Below are 12,019 nucleotides of genomic sequence, written 5' to 3'. Positions count from 1 at the left end.
GTTTAGCTCACCAGGTATGGAGCTTACTCTTTCTTTTTTTTGCTAAACTGAGCATGTTCTTAAAGTGAATGCAGTCTTTCATGCACTTGGACATTCCTGCAGAACACATTACATGTTGATAAGAGGATATAATGTGCTCATATTTGTTGACAGATCATTAGTCAGGAAGAATTAAAATAATTAAAAGGCCCATCATTAGGAAAAGCAGGAAAAAATCCCCAACTAATTAGTGAAGTCTAAAGACAGGAAAACTACTTGTAAGGTTTTAAAAGAACTAAGAGAATCAATGGGCAAAAATAGGTGTTTCACTAGCAATTTTTCCGTGAAAATAATTTTTAAATGTTTGGAATTTGGGACAATACTCTCCATGACAGTGGTAAATAGCACACATTCCTTCCAACACACTTCAGCTCCTGCCAGCTCAGTTCTGCCTACCCATGTTTAACTCCCTTTGTTCTTCTTAAGGATGAAGGTCTAGAGTTATTCTAGAATAACTGGAATGTGTCTCTGCCCATGGAAAGGGGATTGGAACTAGAGGATCTTGAAGGTCCCTTCCATTTTAAAAAACATTCTATAAATATGTGTCAGCTGCATAAACTGAATATCATGATCTGAGAAAACTTTGCCAGTGCTTTCTCTTTTACCATTTTCCTCTCAGATATGTTGTTCAGATATACTTTCCCAAACTTCCCCACTATTTCAGCTAGTCTCTTAAATCTCTGTTTCCTGCAGACTGATCTCTGACAAAGCTCTTTTCTCCAACAAAGCCATTCCAAGGATTACTAAACTGCAAATCACTATTGAAAGTATTTCACACTTAAATCTCAAAGTGAGCTAAACATGATTTATCTTTAAAAAGAAAAAAAAAAAAAAAACCACAAAAAAACCAAACCAAACAAAATTTAAAAAAAAAAAACCCTCTCAAACCAAAACAACAAAAACACAATAGTCTTTGGATTGATGCAGAATACAATCAGGAAAAAAAAAAAGCAGGCATTCATTTGGAGCAAAGGGAAATATCAATGTGGGTTACAAAGACCGTAGACCGTATATTTGTGCTTGTGTTTTCCCAGGCTGGATTATTGTTGTTATTAATTGCATGCCTAAATCTAAGTTCCCACTCTTTAATGTGTAGATAGACTTGTAAAAATAAGTATTGCTAAATGCTACTGTCTTTATAAAGACCTCTACAAAAATACAAATCAACGAGTGTAACAGTGATTTTTATTTTCTGTTTTTCTTAAATGTATATCAGTGGGTTTTCTGTCTCAAAAACAGATTGCTTATTCAAAGGAAGGCTGGATATATGCTACACAGGCTCTCTAAAGTAAGAACAAATCTTCTGCTTTCTTTTAATCTATCTGTAAACTGTGAAGTCTGCCATCAAGTAGCTCCATATTAGTTGTGGGTGTTAAAACCTGTCAATCATGCAAGATAATTTAAATTCGTAGGTTTCTTAGACAGTGATTTTCTCCCAGATATCAAGTTATCTCCATCTTAAAAAAGATACAATAACTTGAGGCACCTGTAAGAAAAAAACACACGAAGATCATGAAGCTTGTAGGTTGGTTCCCATGTATAATTTGGTGTTATTCTTAAATTTTCACATCAAGTCTCTTTTATAAGGGTTATCTTCATTTATGGTGATTAAAACTTCAGGACTACAGTTACAAATTTTCTAGTACAGAGGTAAAAAAAAGAAACGAAACCATTCTGTAATCAATGGTCTTCAACATGTGGGGTATAATCTCTTTTAATGGCAAAAAATATCACAACTAGGTGAGACCTTTTGATCCATCGAATCCAGCTGGGAGAGCCTGCATGACTTCCTGTGGTTCACAGCCTTCTCCAACATCCACATTTCCTGGATTAGGGACATTATTGCAGACATCTCTGCCTGTTTCCTTCCATCACTATATTTTTATGGACTCTCTATCCATGGATTTTTCTAACCCTTTTTGAACAGGCTGATGCTGTCTGTCTCCACGACCTCCAGAAACAGCCAGTTCCAGACCTCACTTGCACAGTGATAAAAAAGTACTTTTCTTTTGTAGGTTTTGAAAATTTTTTTTCTCGTTCTAATGAGTTTCAGAACCAAGAAAAGCTTGTATCAAAATGCTCCTTTGGTCTCTCCAGAACCCAGAACTGCAGGAGCACAGGGTGATGCACTTCCCTCTTTTCCTGGGGTTTTCCAGCACACGACTGTGCCCATGAAAGCCACTGTCCTGTGTGAGGGTACAGACTCTTCCAGTCCTTTCAGCTCTACCAGATCACAGCTTACTGAGTCTACACATCTTCCCTTTCTGGGAATCTCTCCATTTACCTTCAGTCCTACAGTAAAAAGTCTCCCTGTTGCACAGCCTCCCCTTTCTCCCTGCAAGGACATCCATGGCAGTGATGCAACCCCTATGTGCAGCAGAGAACCCATGGGGATGTGGATCAGAAGTTGGCTCTGCTGGAAAACCTTTAGCAGGAAGCACCACAAAATCAAAGGAAAAAAAAAATAAAAATTCTTCAAAGCAGCAGTTCCCAGGAAACACCAATGCCGTGACACGATGTGTCGATAAATTTAATTTGACCATTAAAATTAATCTAAGGATGACCTCTGCAAAGGTAGGATATGAAGTTAAGCCTCTAAGAACAGTGATTTAGATTAAATACCCTTCTCTTGTGTTTTCCTCATAACACACATCAAGCCTCATTGACAGTACACATAAACACCTAAAGAATGAAAAGAACTAAGAGGAACAAAAAAGAAAAAAAAAAGAAAAAAAAAAAAAAAAAAAAAAAAAAAAGAAAAGAAAAGAAAAAAAAAGGACCAGGACTTTTTTTAGCTTGCTTTTGTAAACTAATTCCTAAAGCTTGCTTTAACTGTTTTTCTGAAGTGGAAATTAGATAGATGCCACTTGGAGGCACTCTTATACTATTTTTACTTGAAGTTTCTTAGAAGCTCTTCATGCAGGGAAAAAGCAATTTTTTTTTAAATTTCTTTTTTCTTCTAATAATCATCTGGAAATGGGTAATTAACAATGGTTTGGGTAGTTAAACTTTGACATTACTTGTATTTATTACCTTGTAATTTTGTCAGAGGTAAATAGTCCTCTATACTCTCAGTAAAACTGACTTAATTCCCTTATGCAATGGGTGATAAGCTGTGTCTGTGATGCAATGCTGGCTCAAAGAAGTGGCTAGAAAGGATTACAAACTGCCAACTTACACAGATTATTCACTTTAAAACTGTGTAGGGTTTTATCATTTCAGATTTGAAATTAAGCACCCAGTTTATCATTATATCCCTTATATATTAAATTATATAAAATTATCTTTGAGAAGCAGATAAAAGTATTTCTGTTTTATAGGCACATATAATCTCCCAATTTTGATTGCATTTTAGATATGGAAGTTGGGAATACATTTCAGTGTATTTGGAGAACTGTAAAATTCTTCTCAGTCTAAGCAGGGGTGACATTTTGCAAAGCACTGTAGGAGTACATTTTAAATTTTTATGTAATGTGTCCATTAAATTTCAGTAGCTCAATAACCAAGAAATTAATCAGGCTAAAAGAAAGTTTGGCCACTGTTTGCAAGGCAACACCTTGCACACCTGGGAAAGCCTACAAGAGGGAGAAAAGGACTTGGAACACCGTGTTTTCCTTAGTAAAGGATGCATACAAAGGGAACTGCTCTGCTAACATGGAAAAAGCAAAACCATGATTCCAAAAGTCAGAGACTGAGTCCTTTTCATCCCAACCCTGGGATGTGCACCAAGCCCCTGTACCACCTCACACCCCTGCAGGGGGTCAGGCAAAAACCATTTGTAAGGGAATGCTGCAGGATGCAGTGTCCTGATCATTCTGCTGAGGATGTGCAGCACAGGCTCTGTGCTGAGTTGCTGCTGAAAATCCCACCAGCACAGCCTTATGGCATCAAGCAAACAGCAACTTTGCCAGTTCCTCTCATTCCAAATGACCATTTCACACAGCTCAACTGTGCAGTCCAAAACCCATCTGAACAGAGATGTACCTCACCCATCTTTCCAAAGAAATCCTTGCATATGCTCTAGATAAATATTAGGAATTCCTCAGAGTGGAGGAGATTAGTAAAAACTACACTTGAGCAGAGCATAGGTCTAAATAGTGAGGGGTGAGGGATAATACCTGCCTGGGGAGACATCAGGACAAAGTGTGCTTACAGAGAATGATGGCTTTCAGCAACGTCAGAAAGAAGGCAGCAAGTGGAAACCACTGAATTGGGAGGATGGGAGAGAGATGAAAGCCAGGGAAGTCCAGTGCCATGAGAAGGGCAAAGTCAAATGGATGTTAATCCTTTGGAAATCTTCTGGCTCTGCTGGCATCCTGCTTTTTGAGGTCTAAGTTTCTTTTGCAACATGAATTGACCATGCTTTTCTGCCAGCTTGGTTCTTTCCTGACATGGGAGCAGCCACAGAGGCCCAGAGCAGCAGTGCCAGATCCCACATCCCAACTCCAACAGCAGGGAAAAGCCAAAGCCCCATCCCATCCCAAGACTCAGCACCCACCAGACATGCATTCCAAGTAGTAAGATACCCACAGGGGATTCATCTTCAATGAATGTGTCCAGCTTCTACTTGAACTTAAAGTCTCTTTTCTGTGCCTTTTTGTATTCTCCTCTCTGCTAAAGACAACTAAGCTGAGCATGTACAGCATATGGAAGTAATAGTGACTCTGAAAAAGCGATGGAGAGAGCAAAAATTTTCCCAACATCCTGTAGCAGGAGTCTCAAAGCTTATCCCACACTTCATAGCTTGTTTGTTTTGAATCTGTCACCTCCTACTCATCCCTCTATCTCCCATCACTTGAAATATATATTTTTTTTTTGCCCTTTTCCCCTTCCCTCTTCATTTGCTTACATTTTCTCTCATTCTACCCCTAACCATTTCCCTGTTATTCTCTGCATTTATTTTTCTCTCCAGTTTCTACAGCTCTCTCTCTCATTTCAGACAGTATAATTGGCATAAAAATATTTTCTGCAAAATTAAGGAGGAATTGGAAAGTTACATCCCCTAAGAGGCAGGATTTCTTACAGGTCTTACTCTATTCAGACAAATCTTCTGGCACTATTCACAATTCAGAATTGTACTGAGTAAACACCTAAACACTTTTTCAGTGAAGTAGATGATTTGCCACATCCTTTGCCACATCTTTCCTTGCTCTTTGCCTGCTAAAGATTTTTCACACAACAGAAAGACCAAAATGGAATTTGACCTAAGCCAAGCACTTATATAGAAGACAAATTTCCTGAGGATGTGATGATTGATTTAATGAACATTCTTGTCTGTGAGATGTTACTCCACCACTGTCAATTCAGTTAAATTTGGTTTTCTGAACAGGCTTCCATTAAGGATAGTGGGGGCATTAGACCCTGGCATTAAGGACTCGTAAATATCCTTTCTTGGCCTCACTGCTGTTTCATGGAAGCTCTGTAGGCACCTCCATGACTTCATGGTCAAAGGGTGCAGACCCTGCAGAGGAGAGGTCAGCTCCAAATGGTCAACCTCCCCACTTAAAGGTGATACCAGAGCACAGGAAAGGCTTCTCTTCAAGTTAAAAGTTTCCTTTTAGCCAATACTTCATCCACCCTCAGGTCACCAAATGATTTATGCTTGTGATTTTACAGCCAAACTGGTCTTTGATGCTAATTTGACAAGCCAACTGGTGAATCCTTAAAACACTTTCCTGTTAAAGTGACTAGACAGAGTTGAAACTGTGCATTAGAGCGTCAGTCACAGAAACCATCTGTTCTAACAGAGTTTTTTGTTCTTTCCAAATTCAAGCTTTCTGAATGAGATGCTGACTGTTTTATAAAATACTGACAAGAATCAGTATACAAGAAATTACCTATTCAGCATCTCTAAGAGATGGTAATTGACAGTAGTCAGTTAAAAAATAAAGATGTTTTGAATGATTAACATTAGGGAGGATGAGTTATAGAGTCTCTTTGTTAACTCTGTATTAAATTAACCTTCCCAGCACTTAGAGTTCGAGAATTGCTTTGCAAAACACTACAAATGAGCCTTAAGTGCAAGGAATTGTTTCCCATGGCTAGTCACAACAGCCATAAAATAAATCTAGAGTGTGGATGAGCTTTGCTGCCTTTCTTCAAGACAATATCCTCAGGTAATTTTATTTTTAGCCACAAATGACTCACTATCACCTCCATCTTTTCATTTATCACTCTAATCTTTCAATGTTAAGGAAGAGTGACTCAGAGACAGCCTTTTCCCCACGATAGCAGTCAATGAGGGAAGATTGCCCACCTCCAACCTCATAGGTTTGCAGGACCCAAATGGATCAAGCCCCAGACAAGTGAGTCAGACCCCTGGGCTGACCCTTCTGGAACAGGAAGTCTGACCCAGGACATGCTGGGGCCCCTTTCCTACCTAAATTACCCTGCAACCCTTAGATCCCAAAATAGTCAACTTGTACCAGTGTCTCTGATTGACAATTCATAGACATCAGGCTGATCCTGCCTTGTCTTGGATCCATCAATGCTCCCTGACCCTCCACTAATTAAAGGCAGTAATTTTATTGATTTATTTCCCACCAAACTCCAACTCTGGTCTCTGCTTTGTCTCCTTTAGCAGAGTTGGCACTGAATTACCACGCCAGGGTTTTCTGGTGTGGTAAAAAATTTTACTTCCTTAGAATTTCTTCCTTTTAGACACTCTAAAGGTAGTTTGGATTGATAGTAGATTATCATGCAGAGAAATAGGAATATTTTGATCATAGTTATTTTGAAATTTCACACCCCTCAACCATGGCACTGCCATCCCAAACCGCTCATAGCAAGCTGCAATCAGCTTCTTCTTGGATATCTGAAGGTTGAGGAGACACTTGTCTATTCAGAGGGCAGAATTTACACAATTTACATCGATAAAACCAGATAAGATAACACCAAGAACTCAAGCAGAAGGAACAATTTAATATCAGACTCCTCTTAATATACAATGAGATTTGTTTTTATTGTGAAAGTTGTAGTTACCAACTTTCCTTACAATATATTTCCCATACCAGAAAATGAATTCTTCTCCCTCTTTTCTCCATATTCATAGAAATGGCATTAAGTTGGAATTTTTTTCTTGATGAAGCACCTGAGGCCACTTTTATCACATCACAGAATGGATTGGGTTGAAAAGGACCATAAAGATCATCTTGTTCCATGCCCTGGCATGGGCAGGGATGCCTTCCACTACCCCAGGCTGTTCCAAGCCCCATCCAGCCTGACCTTAGACACTTCCAGGGACAGCCACAGCCTCTCTAGGAAACCTGTGCCAGGGCCTCCCCACCCTCACAGGGAAGAATTTCTTCCCAATATCCCATCCAGCCCGGTGCTCTGCCAGTGTGAATCCATTCCCCCTTGTCCTGTCACTCTATGCTCATCTCCAAAGCTCCTCTCTAGCTCCCTTAGAGCCCCCTTAGGCATTTGAAGGGGCTCTAAAGTTTTCCCAGAGCCTTCTCCAGGCTGAACATCCCCAACTCTCCCTACCTTCAGACCAGAAGGGCTTCAGCCCTCTGGGTATCTTTGTGGCCTCCTCTGGACCTCCTTCAGCAGCACTACAGCTTCTTGTGTAGCTTCTTGTGCTGGAGGCCCCCTCGCTGGATGCAGTGCTCTGAGTGGGGTCTGACTTCTGAGAAGAATCAGTCCATTAACATCTTCCCTGTATGTGTTGAAATGCAAAAAGAAGAAAATGGGCGAGTGAACATGACACTTTTCTATATTAAAAAAAGAATGACATTACAAATATCTATTATATTACAGCAGAGCATTCCTTTATCAGCAGGCTGTGAAGCTGAGGATGCTCTAGGTGCTCTCTGCAAGGCTGCTCAACAGACTGCAGGAATAGAACAGACCTTCTCTCTGTGAAATCCTGCTGACAGCTCCGAGCTGAATGCTGCAGTTTCTTGTCCCCTTAAGATAACACAATTGCTTGGATGCACAGCATCTTATGCAGTTTATGAGGCAGTGATCAATCTCTGATTGACAATTCTAATTAGAAACTCTCTTATGTGCAACATTATGGCATTTTATAGCAACTTTCTCCTGGATATTAAACCTCCACAACCATCTTACACGAAATAAAGTACTTTATAGATCATTTGATACCAAATGCTATCAATTCTGTTTGTTTATACTGAAAGGCTTTGTTGGTATTATAATATGCTGGTCTTGATATAAAAATTCATATCTTTAATACCCAGTAATATCTTCTAAGGCCTCAGCTTTTCTTCTCTGAAGAGCTCTTGGCATTCAAGGCTGACACAGGAGAAAGACTACTGTACCTTATTATTGCTACTTCCAGAATTCTGTGTATAAGGTAAGGTAAGGTTTTGTACATTTAGAGATGAGATTCTTTTCCCCTCTCCAACGGTAGTGATTCATAATGGAATACAGAAATCATAAGAAAAAATGACATCTGTTTAAAAATATGGCTCTCTGTTACAGCCACAATGACATATCACATTTTGCTTGGTTGAAAACAGCTAGAAAATGGTGTTCATTTGAGATGTGTTATGAAACGTCTAAACAGATTTGTCACGGAATAATAACTTTCCCCCCCAAACCCGTCCCAAACTAGGCAATAATTACACAGCAGGGTCATTCCTGAGCATCCCCATTAGAATATGTAACTAGCAGACCAATGTCTATCAGAAATACAGGAAATAAGCTTGAGTTTGAGTCACCAAGTTCCTCACCTGTACTAAATATGAGTTTGTTTCAGGGTATTTTTTTCCCTCCCTGATATTTCTTTTGGAAAACTAGGCTTTCCATCATACAGAAGGTGATAAATTACTGAGAAAAACACAGTATCTTTTCTTGTCATGTGTGTGGCTTGTACCAGAGATCTGTTTTCCCTGGTGTTCTTGGAGGGAGAGACAGTATATAAAATAAAGATTTCCTCCTCCCTCCTCAGAAATCCCTAAACAGTAATTTGAGCTTAAATGTTACCTTAAGCCTACTTTAAATTAACCACCCAACACTTCCAAAACTAAATTTAAAGATGAGGAATCAGCAAAAATTCAGTAACAACACCAAAAGAAAAAAAAAAAAAGAAAAAGATTGTAAAGTACAGATAAGGAGGTTGATGATATATACACTTGAAATACCAGATATCAGCAGACAGAATGCAAAGCACAGCAGGGCAGTTACAACTCAGTGTGATTCATCTTTTAAATGATAAGGCTTCTCTAATTTTATGAAGTATTTGTCATATCAAATGCTTCCTAGTCCCATGAAAAATTTCTTTGATTTCCATCCCTTAGGATTTTGATGTACAGTACAGTGCTGCCTTCATATCAGGATTAATGCTGGAATTATAAATAAACTACTCAATATTTAGGGCTATTGATGGTGGCAAGTGACACCCTGAAAGTTGAATTTCCACACTGAACAGTAACTTTACAGCATGGCACAAACCAGGAGCTGTACAGGGACGATCTCCTCTATTTTATTCAGAAGGGAGAGAGCCTGAAGATCCATTGATTTCAAACTTATTTTGCAAGTTTTCATTTAAATATCATAAATCCTCCCAGTAAATTGAGAAAATACATTTTTCCCCTTTGGAAATTAGTCAGGAGGCAATTTATATGCATATATCTAATACATAGGCACACAGACATATAAAAATGTGATTTGAGGGGAGAGATTGTATTACATTAATAAAAGCAAAGATAAAAATTCAAATATGAGCTTCAGCATAACCAGCTCCTTCAAGCTGACTGTGCAGGAGTTCAGCCACCCAAGCTGCCCTTTGCCTTCTCCTGCCAGGTCACCCTCCTGCTCCCTGGCTCAGGAATTTCTCCTTCAGCTACCAGCCCCAGTCACTGTTTGCACAGCCAGGTGCTCTGTTCATCCTCTGCTAACGAGGCATTTCTTCTGCTCCACTGAAAAACTTTGTCTTTTGCTATTTTGGCAGGCTTCATTCCCTCCTACCTACGCCTTCTCACCCTCATCCCTCTCCTCTCCTGCCAAAACACACCTTTCCTGAACCACTTTTTCTCCATTTCATTTCCATACCTCTCATACAAAGCGATTTCTGTGTAAATCCTCCAAATACCCTCGGTCCCAAAACATCAGGGAGAACTTCTGCTACATGCTCAAGGTTCTTATGTTTCACCTTTAAATTGAGTTTTGTCACGACACAAAACAATTTGTGTTGAATGTTTTCACCCAACCTGTTAAAGAATGGGGGACCTTATTTAAATTTAACCAGGACTCCCTCTGCAACACATCAAAAACTCACAAAGCTACCCAAATTTTCTTCATATGTTAAATAGCAATAATTAGAAGTATGTTAATACCCAACACCACTTGTACTTGAGGGAGGCGTGAGCCTCATTCACCCTGAAATCATTGTTAAATTTGGCATCACTAACACGGCTACAGACAAGAATAAATATTCCTTCTCATCCTCATTCAAGCACGGTTTAGAACAGCACTGCCTGTTCTTCACTCCTGCTTTTCTCTGCTGAGTTTGGGTAGAGAGAGGTATAAAATATGCAACACAGACCCCTGGTGCAAACTGGGGCATGTGTGGTTATTCCTGCTTTGATGGAGGAAAAATATGTTTCTCTCATCTATTCTCCTTGGACTGCAAAGGCAGGAAAAGGCAAGTCCATGGTAGTCCTTTGGAAAGGAGAGTGCTGATAGTCCAAATATCTGAGTCCAGTAATAATAAAAGCCATTAAAAAACGTTCTAGTAGTTAATTAAAATTGTGTGACATTCGCTACAGAGCAGAAATACTTCCACAATTTTAAGGTGTTCAACTTACGGAGTTAAGTTTATGTTTTAACTGTATAACACACCTCAAATCTCACTCAGTAACCAAATTTACTAAATAACTATTGGAAAGTCTTAAGTATGTTTTAAACAACATCCATGGTTTTTCATCCAGTCTTTAGGCCTATAGTCAAAATGACACTTGAGTAATGTAATATGTAAGGAACACTCACGCTGAGGAATTTACTTTATTTTACTATTTTTTATACACATATAGACACACAAAACAGATCAACTTTTTTTGTATATCCTAATATTTTTCAACTTCTATTGTTGATTTTTTTGAATATTTGGTTCAGGTGACAATCCAAAATTAAGACATTTACATATAAAGGGCAGTAAAACATAAAACATTAATTTTGCATTTTAACATTAATTTTATCTCAGATCCTTTATGCCACATCATAAAATTTAAAGTTATTAAATTTGAATTTAAAGGCTCCACTTATATTGAATTTTAGCACTTGTCTTATTTAGAATAGACCTTCAGTACAGAAGAAGTAATTTAAGATGACCTGTAAAATGTATAGACAAAGCATGTTCTGATATGTGTCCTACACCATGTCAATTTTACTGACATGCCCTCAAAAATCAGCTTGCCCTTGACAAGAAAATTATTTCAAAATACTCCTTTATTTTTCTTTATCATTGTATACTAGGGAAACAGGTTAACAGAAAATTCAATTGTCCAAGATTATCTAAGAACTCAGAGGTAAAGATTGAGATTGAATATGCATCTTCCAGCTCTTCAAACACCAATACCTTCCCAAGAGATCTTATCCTATATCATATCAGTTTAAAAAAAATCCCAGAAGATAAATAGCAGGCATGTCAGACAGCATGCTGCCTGCTGTTTTCCCTAGTTAGAAATGCAAACAAGAATTGACCTGTGCCACTTGTGATCTCAAACCAGTTATCAGAGTGCATCTCCTTCAGCAGCCAGGACAAGGGAACTCGAGTCAATGACCGTGGATAAAAGCTTTTCCGATAAACCCTCAATCCATTAAATCAAATGGCGACTTTAAATTGATGAAGATTATAATAAATTATTTCTTAATCCTGATGTATCAATCTATCATAGGTGGTGGCACAAGACAATGAGCAGCAGCACTAAAAGCTTTATGAAAGTCATCTCCTCTTCCCTCAGAGCTCCGAGGGTGGGAGAGGAGTCACAGCAGGGGACAGAGGAGGGACAGGTCTCAG

This window comes from Sturnus vulgaris, chromosome 7 (genome assembly GCF_052056855.1).
Source record: "Sturnus vulgaris isolate bStuVul1 chromosome 7, bStuVul1.hap1, whole genome shotgun sequence".
Taxonomy (NCBI): domain Eukaryota; kingdom Metazoa; phylum Chordata; class Aves; order Passeriformes; family Sturnidae; genus Sturnus; species Sturnus vulgaris.
This window is presented reverse-complemented; position numbering follows the sequence as displayed.